Here is a 1,252-nt window from a genome sequence, read left to right on the forward strand (position 1 = left end):
CTCCGCCTCTTTTGCGTCCGTCCTGCCTCTATGGCCTCCGGCGCGGGCAGGGGAGGGTAGGAGATGGAAGGGTAGCGTTGTCTCCACTGCCTGCTGGGCATCGATCGCGTTGCCTGTTCGATTTGTAGCCATGACCGGCGAACCCACTTCCGCTAACGCTAGCGGGTCTTCTAGCTCACACTCGCGCTACCCCAACTCTACGAGGCCTAGTTTCCGGGCACCAAAGGATCCTGAGTTGCCCAAAAACCAAAAAAAAAATAAAAATACGGCGTAGAGCGGCGATATTGCGGTCCCGTAGTGCAAGGCAATGAACTGAGTGGAGTCATGGCACTCACATGCCAGTGCCCATGAGTAAAACACCGCTGCGGAAGAAATCGTACGGAGCCCTGCTATGCTGTCCTAAAGCGGCCGCACGTCGACGATGGGGTGCAGGCACAAACAGAGGCGACGTTGTTGTTGTTGTCCTCAAAATAATGGCGCGTACCCACTGCGGGGGATTGGCCAAGACACAGGCGGCGACTGACAGGTGCTCAAAATGTGAAGCAATGAAATAAATAACGAAATATATATATATATATATATATAAATATATATATATATATATATATATATATATATATATATATATATATATATATATACCCGGTGTCCCAGCAAAATGTAACCAAACTTTTAAAAAAGTCGAAGTCTCCTAGTCCAGTGAAACCAAATGAGGGTTGTTCATAGTCGCGTGGCCTAGTCTTGAGAATTTTTTTCGCTCGTCAATGTTAATTGATCATGTTTAATTAGCTAACTTTCTAATTACTGACTTCAGGAAGAAAGTGTCAACCAGAAAGTTTTAGATCGCCTTGAAAAACCGCTAGTAGTGCTACTTCCGTCAAGTTACGATTTACGTACCTTCATTTCATCATCATCATCACCATCAGCCTGACTACACCCACTGCAGGGCAAAGGCCTCTCCCATGTCTCTCCAATTAACCCTGTCCTTTGTCAGTTGCCGCCACTGTATCCCCGCAAACTTCTTAATCTCATCCGCCCACCTAACTTTCTGCCGTCCCCTGCTACGTTTGCTTTCTCTTGGAATCCACTCCGTTACCCTTAAGGACCAGCGGTTATCTTGCCTTCGCATTACATGCCCTGCCCAAGCCCATTTCTTCCTCTTGATTTCGACTAGGATGTCATTAACCCGCGTTTGTTCCCTCACCCACTCCGCCCTCTTCCGCCCTCTTTATTTATTGGCCTTAAAAGAAAG

The sequence above is a fragment of the Amblyomma mixtum genome, chromosome 3 (genome assembly GCF_055824585.1).
Source record: "Amblyomma mixtum isolate Tamu chromosome 3, ASM5582458v1, whole genome shotgun sequence".
NCBI classification, from domain to species: domain Eukaryota; kingdom Metazoa; phylum Arthropoda; class Arachnida; order Ixodida; family Ixodidae; genus Amblyomma; species Amblyomma mixtum.